Below are 13,961 nucleotides of genomic sequence, written 5' to 3'. Positions count from 1 at the left end.
ATTTGTGTGAAAAGTATTATAAACCTATTACAGTGCAGTGCTATATAGCTGATTGTGTTAGTTGGGTACCTAGGCTAACTTTGGACTTACTTACGAATGTGCTCTCGGAATGGAACTCATTCGTATGTAGGGGACTTACTCTATTATCATCATAGGAACCCTGGCTCTGCCACATAGTACCTGTTTGTGATCTTGGGCAAGTGACTTAACCTCCCCAAGCCTCGGTTTTCTCATCTGGAGAATGGGGTTAATAATAATCTTTACCTCATAGGATTAGTATGAGGACTAGACAGTATTACGTGAAGTGCTCAGCTCAGAATTAATACGTACCCAATAAATATTTGCTCTTATTATTGCTATCACAGTATGACCATGAGTAAGTTATCTAATCACTCAGAGGCTCACCTGTACAATTGGAATAGTTATATCTGTCTCATAAAGATGGGAGGAACAGATGTAATAATGTACCTAACAGACATGATACACAGTAGATTCTCATGAAGGGAGCTATTTCATTATTTCCCCAAATTAGCCTTCATGCTGGAGAGCCTTTACTGGCTGAGGGCCTTCCGTGGTCAGCTTCATGCCTTCCACTCGCTGCCCAAGTTGAACCACATTCCCCACAGAATTGACAGGTTTCCAGAGTGGATTCTCTTCCAGGTATCACCATGCAATCCAATCCCCACCCGAATGGGGCCTACGTAATTGCTTCGCACACAGACATCCCTCCCAGGGCTCCAGTGGCAGCCTGGCCTGTGAGGCCACTGTATTTGATTTTTGTAGGTCAACAAACAAACATTTGAAATTAAATAAGCCTGTTAGTCATGGCAGGTTCAGGTTGCTGTAATTAGCTTCTGTCTGGCCTGCTGTAGCAGCAGCAGGCCCGTGCTTCTCACTGCCTGTACAGCAAGAATACACAGGTCCCAGAGCTCTGCGGGTGCTGTGGCTGGAAGCACTTGATGCTGATGCTTCAGGACAGATGCTGGCAAACGCCTCTTCCTGGGGCGGCAGTGGTGGTGAGTATGGGGCCTTTAATTTTTCAGGCTGTAGAGGGTCACTGAGCGAGCTATCAGGTGTAGCACTGGGAATACAAAGATGACCTAGACACATTTCTCTGATGGCAGGGAACTGGGATGGCGGTAGTGACAAGGATGGACACACAGAGGCCAGGAAGCAAACAAGGATTACATCTTTCTCACTGGCCCCACGGCTGAAGCCCCTTCAGGTTCAGGCTGTTCTTTGGGTCTGGCTGGGGAGGTGGGGCTCATCCAGGTGTGCGTAAGGTGTGGTCCTGGGCCAGCTTACCTGTCAGTGCCCTAGTGCTCGCCTTGTGTTCCCTCTCCCTGCACGGGCCTAGCTCCTCTCCCTGCTCAGAAAGTCTGAACCGTCTGAACCCCAGGTTGACTTTTCTTTCTTTCTATTTCCTGGAAATTTAGCACCTTTTAGACTGAATTATAGTCTCTGCATATCATTACCTTGCAATCTGGCAAACTGGTGATGCATTTTATCATAATGATAGCAATAATATTAATAATGATAAAAACACATTGCTTTGGTAAAGTTCTTTTGATTTTTCAGAGCAAATTGTATTTTTATCTCAGTTTTCCCCTCCAGAAGTTACTACATATACATAATTCATCACCTCCACCAGGCATTTATTGAGTATCAATCGTTTATCAGCTTTGATGCAAAGAAGCATAATATACAGTGCCCACCTAACCACCCTCCACCCTCTAAGGATGGAAAGTAAAAACATGAGCTTTGTAAACTTCCCTACTACTTAGTAGCTCTGTGACCTTTGGCATGTTATATAACCTCAGTTTTCATGCATGTAATATATGAATAATAATAGAACTTCATTCTTAGGATCTTTTTATGCATGAATCCTACATACAATCCTAGTAAATTTCAGCATTAAGTAGGCACCCAAAATGTGCTAAAGATTTTATAAGCATGATCTCAGACACCTTACTACAGCTTGGCAGCCTAATTATTACTGCCCCCATCTTACAGGTGAGGAAACTGAGGCCTAGAGACTTTGTTAATATCACAAAGTTTTTATGTGGAAAAGCTGGGATTCAAACCCAGATCTTGTCTAGATACCCATTCTTTGCAATACAGCCTCACTGGAGCTTATTAGACACTAAACTCAAGAAGTGGCACAGAGACTTCCCTGGTGGCGCAGTGGTTAAGACTCCATGTTCCCAATGCAGGGGGCTTGGGTTCGATCCCTGGTCAGGGAACTAGATCCCACATGCATGCCGCAACTAAGAGTTCGCATGCCACAACTAAAGAGCCCGCATGCTGCAACTAAGGAGCCTGCGAGCCAAAACTAAGACCCAGCACAACCAAATAAATAAATAAATATTTTTTAAAAAGTCCTCATAAAAAAAAAGTTGTACAAATGCTGAAAACTAGAGGATCACAGAGAAGCAGGCCCAAGAGACCAGTACCTAGTTATTTTGAACACGTTCTTGATTCTGCCGTATTTTACATTTTATGCATGTCTACTTTTAATAAGAAAAAACACCAGTGTACTATTCCTGAATAGTTTGTGTTTATATCAGTGTTTGCATGTAGTTAGACATTTTGCTTTCAGTTAGTGCTAGTGTGAGGTATTTTTATTCAAAGTTTTGCTCAATTATAAGGGGGCATTTTGTTTAAGTGGGAGTATTTCGGTGATAGCAAGGCCAAATATACTCTATGTGACTTTGTGACTCAATTTGGCATCAGTGCCCTCTGGTGGTAATTCTTGGAAATCATTCGTTTCTTACAGAGGCTAAGAACCAAAGAAAAAAATCTTGGATTTACCAAAGATCTTTCTGACATCTCTTGCTAAAATATTAACCAGTCAATCTTGAAATCCCTATTTTTTTATAAAAATATTTTTGTAAAGGTCCAAAACTGTAAGAAAGAGGTGACTCTTTACACAAACATTGGCGGCATTTGCGTTTAATGGTTTTTGGTGGTAAATATTTAAAAATCAACGATTTTGTGTTATATGAGTTAATGTCAAAGAAAGTGAATATAGCCTAAAGACTTCTACTTACTGCCTTTTCCACAGAGTCATTTTAGAGGATGTTGTATTGGAATAAACTTTTCATTTAGTTATGTATTTTTCTCTGTAAAATACACTTAGAAAAAAAAGACATCGAAGTCAGATTTCACTTGGGTTTGTTTGGAGTCATTGTTCCAAAGCCCTTGGTTGAAGGGTGGACATTCACTTTCCCTCAGATTCGCAGGAATCTAAGGGCAGAGTTGCAAGTAAATTAATTGTGTGTTTTTGAGGAGAGTCTTATTGAAATGTCCATATTTTCTCTCAGGTTCTCAAATGTGGCATTTAATTCTGCGGTCCACCGGACATCCTGAATGGTGTTCTTCTAAAAGAGGTTATATGAGCAGGTGCTACGGGCCAGCCATCGTGTCAGGTGTTTTACATCCTGTTTAATCTTCACAACAATCCTTTGAGGTCTGGATATACCCTCGTTTTCTGTAAGAAAGACTCTCAGAGAACTTAAGTAACTTGCTACTCAGCTGTTAAGTGGCAGACCTGGGGTTCAACCTTAAGTCTCTGACCTCTCAGTTTATGGCTTTGCCTTCTTCCTGTGCAGGACTCCAAATGCTGGGTGTGTTCACATGCAGCTCAAACCCCAAACTGCAACTCTATGCTTGGCTGTGTGTTATTTTCCCTCAGGCGAGAGTAGCAGCGAGGCTAATGTGTTTGTGTAAACAGTCTTGGCTGACACGTGGCAATACCACCTCTACAGAGCCATAGGCAACAGAAAGGTCTGCTTTGCCCCTTACCAATAAGTTAAGAGTAAAAAAACCCCAACGACCTGCACTCATGACAGTGAGATTTGCACAAAGTCATACCTGTGCAGCCTGGGGCAGCTCCTTTACATGCAGTAGCCACCTCTAGGCACAAGTTAGAATCCCTGAAATGGACACTGCCCTCAAGCAACACTCACATCTCACCCAGTCCCTCTCCTGGCCCCTGACTTTGCCATTCATTTGCTCATCATGGGCTAACCCTGTCCCTGAGATGTGATACACTTTGTACTTTCTTAATGACGTTAGCTCCCAATGCCTTTCTGCCTCCCTTACTTGGAAAAAGTACTTTGTAAAAGTATTTACAATCCTAATCTTCTCACTCGCTGATACACTGTTGGCAGGAGGGTAAATCGACTCTTTGGAGGGCAATTTGGCAGGGGCTATTTTGCAATTTCACTTCCAGGAATAATTTATTCTATATAACCAGTCATGCACATGTTCAAAGATACATTTATAGGGAATATTCATTGCAGCATTGTTCGTAAAAACAGAAAACAAACAAAAAAAAAACCCTACAACTAAAACAAAAACAAAAAAACAAAAAAGGAGCTGCAGCTGCAGATGGCTTGAGAGGTGGGGAATTTTGCCGCTTCTGGTTTCCAGTCACCCCAGCTTCTTGAAAAACTGAGTTGAGTATGGGTGTTGGGTGGGGGTGGGTAGGACCGGAATGGCTTAATGAACAAGTGAAGCTGCCACATCACTACCATCAGGACCACTCTTCCTCAAGACAGCCTCATGCCTCACCCTCTCATCTCCTAGTCTGCTCAGAAGTCACCTTCTCAGGGAGGCCTCACCTGACCATCCTGTTTTAAATTGCACTCCAAATTTCCCTTACTTTGCTCTTCCCTGCCCCCCAACAGTGATCACTACAAAATTTACTTAATTTTTTATGTTTATTTCCTACCTCCCTTCAAAGCCTCCTTCTTGCATCTTAGAAGGTAAATTCTATGAGCAAGCACAGTGTTTTTGTCTTTGTTCATTGAGAAACACCCAGTGCCTAGAACAGTGCCTAACACAAGGAGTATTCTATAAGTATCAGTTGAATGAATGAACTGTCAGTGGTAAGGGACTTGGGATCCTTTGGTCATGGAATGTTGCCCAGATACACAGAAACCATTTCTGAAGCATTTCCAAAGATTTACTCTGTTTCTCCTCCTTACACTCCCAAATCCCTATGATTTAGATCTTGGCATTCAGCCCAGGAGATATGATCACTGAAAAAAGTTGAGTGAAGCAGTAAAGAGCATGGGTTTGGAGTCACATAGACCCACGTTGGAATCTAAGCTTTTCCCAATACCAGCTGTGTGACTCTGGGGAAATTATCTTCTCTAACACTGAGAATGAAATGTATGTGTGAATGCATGAAGCCTGACATATCGTTGCCATTAATAAGTTGTAGCTCATACCGTCAGCGATGGAGGCGGATGAAAGAAATGGAGCAATGAACCTTAAAAAGGTAGTTTCCTGGGCTTCCCTGGTGGTGCAGTGGTTGAGAGTCCGCCTGCCGATGCAGGGGACGCGGGTTCGTGCCCCGGTCCGGGAGAATCCCACATGCCGCGGAGCGGCTGGGCCCATGAGCCATGGCCGCTGAGCCTGCCCGTCCGGAGTCCGCAACGGGAGAGGCCTCAACAGAGAGACGCCCGCGTAAAAAAAAAAAAAAAAAAAAAAAGGTAGTTTACCTCTTCATAGTCATTTAAGCTTCCTTCGATGAAACTATCTAGTTAATTTTAAAATATCAAGAGATTTTAGTAGATTCCAGGTTTGTCCTTCAATAAATAAAAAACACTTTTAAGCCCAAATAAGCACAGGGTCTTGGAGTCAGGCAATGTCTTTGAGCCTCGGATCTCCCTCCCAGGAAGGTGGGTAGAAACCACAGGGGCATCTCACGCCTGGGAAGCAGCACGAGGAACCAGGCAGGGGATTCGCACAGATCTAACATCTGGAGCCAGGTTACCAGTGCGGGTGGTGAAGAACAAAATGCAAAACCTGTGGGTTCAGCTGAGGCGACCAAGGCAGAAAGAGTCTGAGAAAGCGGGTGATAAGCGAGCCAGAACAAAAGCCCAGGCAGGTGGCTGTGGTAGCTTTTTATGTAGAGCCCATGACCCCAGGCAGAGACAGGAGATGGGAGACGGGAGCTTAGGGCTACCGGGGCCGACCTTCCAGTACTAACCGCACGTCCTCAACAGCCCAGATTGGGGCTCCGGGGTTGCCTCCCCCTCCTCCTGATTCGATGCCCGCTCCATTGCTTGGCTTCTTCCCTATCCTTCTTCCCCCCTCTCCCTTACTGCTTTCTTCTGGGAGCATTTCCTTTAAAAAGCACTTGCACCTGAATCATCAACTCAGAGTCTGCTTCTGGGAGAACTCAACCAAGACAGAAGGCTTTTCACTCCAGTTTTCAACAACTCAGGAAAGGATTCTGATTGGCCAGCTAAGGTCATAGGCCCGCCCCAGGCCTTCGATTGGCAGCTCCTCCTTCACTCCGGCTCCTTCCGCGACAGCCCTGTGATCTGATCTAGAAGACCCCCATAGATCGAGGCCCTTAAGTGACAAGCATTGAACCAGGCACTAAGGCTGCAAACCGTCCCCATTCTCCTAGGTTTACAGTCAAGCGGGAGAGAACCACTAGTCAAAGCGTTTCACAATCACACGTTTACAAGCTGCGGACAGTGTTAGGAAGGAAAAGCAGCGGGAGCAGTAAGTGGGAGGGGCGCGGTAGAGGAAGTGCCCTGCCCGCTGGCTGCCGGGTGGAGAGTGGGTAGTAAAGAGGGGAAGGAGTGGAAGCCGTGGCAGGGGAGCAGGTGAGGGGTGATGGTGGCTTGATTAGAGTGGTGGCCCTGGAGTTGGGGCGAAGTGGAAAAAAACTCAGGAACCCTCTAAGGATCTAACATTGCCATGGAACATGAATCTCATCCTCACCAAGCCCCTGTCATTGCCCTAAGGTGAATGAAAAAACAAAACAAAACAAAAGCTACATTGCACTTGGCTAACTTTCAGAAACTTTAGGAGAAGCAAAAGAAAACTGAGTAGTACCTTCTGGTCTAAAGAGTCATCTTATTTGATTACACCCCGCCTCCCCTCCTCCCTTATTTTCAACAAATGCATCCATCTCCTGTTTGGAACTTTTAATAGAGAAGAATTTTTTGGCTTTTGAAAAATATTGCCTAAATAAATGTCACACCTTGGCATTTTCCCATATTTTCATTTCATTTCATTGTCTTCCTTTGGGGTGGGAGTGGGGAGGGTCTCTAAAGGGTAATCTGACCTGTGAATCTGATCTCTGTTCCTGACTCTGTAGGTGACAGAAGCTGTTTTCACTTGTATTTTTCATGAAATTACTCACATATGAGGAAAAAACAGCTCAGAAATATAAGCCCACAAGGTAGTGTGGAGGGATGGTGACTACTGGTGGAGACACAGTCACTTGGGGTGATGAAATCACTACCCCACAGCGTATTTGGGGCTGCCAAGCCCTCCTCCATCCATGCAGGCCCAGAGTGAAAGTGTAGGAGTCGCCTGGGGTACCGGAGGGGACGGGAAGGCAGAGGCCCTGCCCCTCTGCTGCCACCCTTGGGGCAAACCCAGGGATGGGTTTGTCTGGAAATGTAAGCACATTGAACCAGCCTTGTTTCCAAGCAGTAGAAGGAACTAGAGCATTGGGGGAACTCCTAAGTAACTAGCCCACTAGAGCAGGAAGAGGACTCTGGGGCTTCAAGAATCCAACTGGCTGGTGCACAGTTTTTCTATTTTGTCAGATTATTCTTCCATATAGTGTGTCACTAAGCTTATTAACAAATATTCACAAATGACCTTGCTTAGAATACAAAGGGGTGTCCTTGTTGTCTTGTGTATTGTGTGTGTGTGTTGTCTATTTTAAGTCTTCAGAACCCATCAGGAACTCAAGCTCCTTGGAAGTTCTCATTTTCTTTCCAGACATGCCTCTATTCCCCAGTACCCAGTTCCTTTAACCTCTACTCTTTTTGTTTTTTGTTTTCTTTTTCTTTTAAAGTCATCTCTCTCCTCTCCCTTGACTCCCATTCCACCTGTATTGTTCTTTTTTCGTCTATTATGCTGTGTACTTGCCCTTCTTCCTTCTCCTTTCCCATTCTGTGCTCACCTGCTACATCTCATGAACTCAGAGATTATCCTCTAAATACCATGGGCATCACCACCTGTTTAGTGGCAAGTGTTACTCCCACCCTGGCTTGGAAGATGACATTTTCCAGAGTATTCCCCATAGAGGCTGACAGGTCTGACCCAGATAATTCTACCAGTTAAAAGAACCCTGGCTCAGGACCCATGGGTCTCACCAGTCATTATCCTGTATTGGAAAGCAAAACTGATTTGACAGCTTCATTAGATTACAATCAGCTCAAATCTTCCCTTCTGCCTTCTCAGAGCATAACATCTGTCCTCAGGAGTGGCAGAAGGGAGAAAACCACTTCTCCTCCCCAGCTTTCTGTACTTCTTCGAGGCTCTTGGCTCAAATTAAATATTTACTCTGTTAGAGTAGAGAATGGCTCATTGGCCACCATGTCAATCACCTGAAGTGGGTTTCTAATTTGTTTTGGAAGCTGGTTGAGGGGCTCCAGGAGAGCATCTACCATCTTAAGAGTACAGCTCCAGGGTACAGCTTGTATAGGCCAATGCATGCTGGGTCAAGGAGCTTGGACCACATTCTGTAACAATAGTAATAATAGCTGTCACTTACTGGATGCTTATTAAATACCAGAGCCTGTTCTATATGAATTCATTTACCCCTCACATTAATCCTATGGAATACAATATGTGCTATATCAGGAGGAGGACACTGAAGCAGAGAGAGGCTGAGTAACTTGCCCAAAGTAGCAGAGTTAATAAGTGGGAGAATCAGGGTTGGAGCCCAGATAGACCAGCTCCAGAATCCATGCTCTTAATATTTTCCTGCACCACAGTCTGTAGGCAATAGGAAGATACAGAGGGTTGGTAAGTAAGCGTGACATGAAGATAGTGATGCTCAGGAAGAGACATTTGGATGCGGAGAGATAGAGTGATTGATGGATGAATGAAGGAATCCGGTTAGATCCTCTGATAATGAATCCTGGTACGCGAATTAAAGTCTGAATTAGAGTGGTAGCAGTGAATATGGAAAGCTATAGATGTGAGAGATGGTGTGAAAGACTTAAGACACAGAGGGAAGAGCATGACCTGAAATGTTCGGTCCTGAGAGAATGGTGAGGCCATGGTCTGAAGTAGAGGTGGCAGGGAGGGCCTTTGACTCATGTGTGGCCCTGAGATATTGGGTTGATAAGGTTGTTTCCAAGATGCAGAGATGAAGCTTCCTCCCACCTCCCCATACTCTATCCCCAAAAGGAGGGATGCTGCTGTGGATTAGTTACACTCAAGGGGACCAGCTTGCTAGAGGGTGGGGCTCTCGCTGGGAGAAGCAAAGGAATGGTAAACAGAACCATCCTGCATCCCTTGTCTTCCCTAGGATGATGGAAAGTCAGGTACCAGGGACCTCTGGGCCTGGGCATGACCCCAAACCCCTTGGAAATCCTTGTGGGTGGGACCAGGGAAAAGAAGCATGGAGGGCTATGGAAGGTCATGGTAATTATGAGAGTCAAGAACATGGTGAGGGCTAGAGAGAAATGAGCCAAATAACAGGCTATTCAGCCTGCCCTTGTTCTAGGTCTGGCACTAAGGGGCCAAAGAAAAAGGTGGGGGGGTGGTCTTCAAAGCTCAGCTCCACAGGGCAGGGCTAGGCGATTGGGGCAAAACTCCAGGCTGTATTGAAGACTATGCATTCGCCCTTGAGCTGTGTCCTCGTTGTAATCCAGAGAAGAGTCAGGAGGGAAGAAGGAGGGGAGAAGTGGGATACAGAAATCTGTCAGTAGAATCATCAAAATAAGGGACAGAAAGCATAGAAACAGGGAAGTGGAGTCAAGGTCAGAATTATTGCAGGAGCTGAGGAATGCACCAGATTGGACCTCTCAAATTTTTGATCTTGGGACCCTTTTACACTCTTGAAAATTATTGAGAATATCAAAGAGCTTTTATTTATGTTGCTTATATCCATTGATATTTACCATCTTAAATATTAAATGGAGAAATTTCCAAAATATTTATTAATTCATTTAAAAATAACGATAAGCTCATTACCTGTTAACATAATGTATTTATGAAAAATAACTATATTTTCCAAAAATAAAAAACTTAGCAAGAAAAGTATCATTGTTTTACATTTCTGCAAATCTCCTTAAAGTCTGGCTTATTAGAAGACCACTAGATTCTCATATTCCTTTCTGCATTCAACCTGTTTCTATATCATATCTTATGAAACCTCTGTACACCAGTAAGAGAATAGAGAGTTCAAAAGGCAAAAAAAAAAAAAAAAAAGTCCAGAGAAGAAGTCATGATGGGGTGGGATTTAAGGATTCAGAATCAGCCTTTATCAACCATGATAATGATGTTTCTTTTGTCTAATCAGACTTAAAGTCCCCTACAGGTTCTTTAATGTCTAACCTGTCTATGTCTTCCCATTTTGATAAGATACTTAGTGGTGATAAATATCCTTGAAATATTTGGTGCAAAGAGCTAAAAGGAGATATAAAATTAAGACACCGCCTCCCACCCTCCAGAGTATCGTGGTACCTTATAAAATGATGATATTTGAAGCTCTGATTTAAAAAATATTAATAAACACATGAACACTGAGGACTATGTGGATGTTAATAATTTGGAAATGTAGATGGAGGTATTGGTATTCCTGAATAACACATGTTCATGTGTTACTTGAACACATGATGTGTACTTCATCATTTTAATTAACGAAGTTCTTTTTCTTGTAATTTCAGCAGGAAATATCCCAGGGTAAGAGAACAAGATTTGGATTTATGTGAATAGGATTTATTTCATCACTGATTCCAAACTGTGTTTTCTAGCATGAAAACAGATGGCAGAGACTTTATTTGTGGTTAAAGGCATTATGTGTGAGAGTAAACCTTTCTTCGACAGGCAGATTTGAATAAATTCAGGAAGTGATTTAAGACATGATATGTCTCCTAGAACCTGATCCATGGCAGGTGCTTCTGTTAACAAAACTTACACACTCAAGTCCAGTGAAACAGAGGAGCTAATTTTCATTCTGGCAAATCATGATTTTTTTTTTTTGGCCATTAACTACATACCTGGAGATTAGGATTGTCTTGGAAAACTCAGTCTGTGAGTCAGAGTTTGCATGTTTCTTATATCATAGCTGAAGAATGTCTTCTGAACTGGTTCCAAGACCTCAGTGTGTTTGAAAGAAATTATTTGGGGAGATAACCAAATCCTGGTTTGTTGTTAACCTTAGTCTATAAATTGTAATTTGGTATCTCCAACAATGCAGAGTTTAAATGAGATATTGTCCTGAAGGTGGTAGTGTTATTATTACAACACATGGCTTTGATATAAAGCCAAATTACTCCTACATTCCCAATGAAAATTAGGTTATTAGGTTAACTCTTCCCTGCTTCCAAGGTATTCTTGGATAACTATGGTTTTGGAACCAAAATTGGATTCCAATTTCGACTGAGGGCCATACGCAGATGTGGGAGATAGCTGAAATACATATGTTTTTAGAGTGACTTACTTGTCATGGTCTACTCTTGGGTCAATTTCCTCCTCAGCTCATAGGTGAACTTCTTGGATTGTAATTCTTTGCTTTTTCTTCTCTTCTTGGTTTCTTTTCACTACCACCAATACATAGAATGGTGCATAGAATGAAAGAGTTATTAGGTGACACAGTGTCGGAACTGGGCTGAGAGCTCTGAGCTGGACAAGGCAGAGGTGACGTGCACCAATGAAATTTTTGCTTGGCACTTAGGACTATGCAGGTCTCCATGCATAGGGGATCTTAAACTTTAGTGTGACGAGAACCTCCTTGTTGACTGTTACCTTGTAAAAAACAAAAAACTCAAATTCTGATTCATTACGTCTGGGGTGGAGCCCAGGAAGCTATATTCTGAACAATTATTCTAGGAAATTCTGATGCTGCTGGTTGAAGGACCACAGTTTGAGAGACACTGCATAGAGAGTCCTAATTCCATGGCATCCAAGTGCTCAAGAAAATCGATGACGGTTATTAAAGTGCCTACTTTTCTTGTGTAGAAATAATGTTGTTGTATCTCATTAATATCTCATTAAGTACAAATAAATGAATGTGGCATTGCTGACTCTAGGGGGTTTAGTGCTTCTGATTCCTTCTTCACCAAGGGTGGGAGACGCAAGGCGAGAGCAGATATTCCCAGAGATGTGACAGGGTCACCGTGGCCAAAGAAGCAGTGTGAGGATATAGACCCGAGTTTTCAATACACTGCACTTCAATCACTTTTTTTGGGTTGACTTGGAAATCAATAAGAAACAACCAGAATCAGCCAATTAGTAAATAAACACAAGGTCAGGAAAAGCACAGAGGATGACATAAAGCAGTGGGGAGCTAGTTAATCCTGTAGAAACGATATAAAGGGTGACAGCTCAAAGGCCTGTGAGTTATAAAGCTCCAGAAGCTATGTGAGAGGTGGTGGGAGTTTCTCAACCTCAGAATCCTACTGTGTGGCTTTAATAAATGTCTTTATTTAGATCCTTATTATTCTGGGGGCTCACGTGTAGAAGGTCCAAGTGGGCACATGTGGAAGATACAGAAATGGGTTAGGTGGCCCACAGTGGTTTACCTTCAGCAGGTGCTTGGAGGAAAATGGAGCTTTGGCTCTGACAGCTTCTAGGTAACTTGGCAAATGTTTCTTGTGTACCTACTGTGTGCTTGGCATTGAGCCCCGGGCCATGCTAGACCTGACTCACGTTCTGTGTTCATTACCAGCCAGAGAGCTCTCTTGCATTTCTAAAGCCCAGCTGAGGCTGGGGTTCAATCCCTGGGTGTAGCACACAGACGTGAGCAGCTTTCTAGAATTCTGAGCTTTCACTGTTGCTTAAAGGGCCACCTCCATCCCTCAACCTGGAGAGATTAAAATGCCAACCAGTTGCTGCAGATCACTGATTTCTAGTTCCAAACCTGAAAACAAGAATTAAGGAAGAGCACTGATACACTTGAGAGAAAGGCACCTAACCCCATGCATAAAATAGTGTGTGGGAGAAAGCATCAGGTAAATGGGCAAGCTATGGATTTGGGGGGCCCTGGACTTGAACTCAAATCCTGATTGTGTCACTTCCTGCTCTCTTTGAGCCACAGTTTTCTCATCTCTTAATGAGGGATGATTCTACCTACCTCATTAGACTTATGTAATGGTTAGTAATACACAAATATGTATAGTACATAATAGGAACTTCAGAAGTATAAAATCCTGCCCCTGCTCCTTTTCCTCATATTCTGGGCCTTCATGAAATAATCTCAGTTTTAGCAAAACCTCAAATCAAGCAGATCATGTATTTCGGTTTGAACTGTCCTGAGATGAGTGTGCCTAGGGGAGGAGCCCTGTGTCAGAGTTCTTTGCCAACTAAGCATAAAATATTTGAATTCCAGAATCAGAAATCATCTTTCTCAGAGCTTGTCATAGCCAGGATTCATTCCAGAAAGTAGAGCCAGAGACAAGGGCTCGTATGCAGGTAGTCTGGGGAGTGACCTCAGGGAATGGGACTAGGGGACTAGAAAGAGGGGAAAGAGAGAAAGAAGGGGAGACAATTCATACGAAGTTCACAGTCAAGTTTGGTCCCAGCTGTGGGAAACTGGGGCCTGATCTTCCTGGGACCACCTGAGAGCCATGAGGAAAGCATCTCAGAATTGTGCACTCAGGGGACACAAGTGGGGCCCACAAGCTCCCATTCCTAACCGGCCAAGGATCCGCCCCAGATGTTAACTCCCTCACACTGGCAGGTTTGCACAAGTGCTGAGTTGTTCTTGTAGGTGTCCTAGGCCAGGTGTCTGAGAAGCCCAGGCAAGCACCTAGCAGGAGTCAGATGTGCTCAGGAAAATGGGAGTAAAAAGCGCCAGAGTATGTGAAGTGAACATGGCCAGGCCCCATGCTGGGGTCAAAGGAAATGCCAGCCAACAGGAAGAGGAGCAAGTCTGTTTCTTCCCTCAAACCTCAGATATTTTTACTGTTTATGAAAGTAGCCACTGGAATATTCTTCAGTGACCTCCCTGTGGCATTTGTAGC

General features: G+C 43.6%; 1 long non-coding RNA gene across 2 annotated transcripts in view; it reads left to right on the top strand.

The window, feature by feature from the left end:
• LOC109549135 (uncharacterized) overlaps positions 1-13,961 on the top strand; it is a 75,510-nt gene that overhangs the window by 57,615 nt on the left and 3,934 nt on the right. Inside the window, exons 1-2 of one of the 2 annotated variants that reach the window (XR_002175353.3) lie at positions 341-1,016; positions 3,324-3,469. This is a non-coding gene — a long non-coding RNA (uncharacterized lncRNA). Of the gene's footprint in view, positions 1-340; positions 1,017-3,323; positions 3,470-13,961 lie in introns of those variants that run through there. The other variant, XR_012330519.1, reaches the window with a different exon arrangement.

This window comes from Tursiops truncatus, chromosome 3 (assembly GCF_011762595.2).
Source record: "Tursiops truncatus isolate mTurTru1 chromosome 3, mTurTru1.mat.Y, whole genome shotgun sequence".
Lineage (NCBI taxonomy): Eukaryota > Metazoa > Chordata > Mammalia > Artiodactyla > Delphinidae > Tursiops > Tursiops truncatus.
The sequence above is the reverse complement of the archived record's forward strand: the minus strand, read 5'-3'. Positions and strand labels throughout refer to the sequence as shown.